Source organism: Penaeus monodon, chromosome 25, assembly GCF_015228065.2.
Source record: "Penaeus monodon isolate SGIC_2016 chromosome 25, NSTDA_Pmon_1, whole genome shotgun sequence".
In the NCBI taxonomy this organism is placed as follows: domain Eukaryota; kingdom Metazoa; phylum Arthropoda; class Malacostraca; order Decapoda; family Penaeidae; genus Penaeus; species Penaeus monodon.
In genome coordinates this window covers 19,615,713-19,615,968 of record NC_051410.1, presented here as the reverse complement: position 1 = coordinate 19,615,968, position 256 = coordinate 19,615,713, and positions in this window count along the sequence as shown.

The window sequence follows — 256 nt, the reverse complement described above, 5'->3', positions numbered from 1 at the left end:
CAACAATTAATCAAGTAATTGCTCTGGCCTGTACAATTTTAGAGCTCTGGCAAAGACCAACTAACCTGCCTTTTATATATTGGCAAGGTAGAGCATATTAGCTTCATTATTAAATAAGAGGCTTACAAGCTCGTTGCCTTTACTTAATATACATGGAGAAGATTTGTTGGCCTTTGCCAGAGCACAGAAAGAATCTAGGCTTTAGTGATCACTTGAGGCATTGCTGGTGTATCAGTAAGTTTGTGTTCTTATTTGT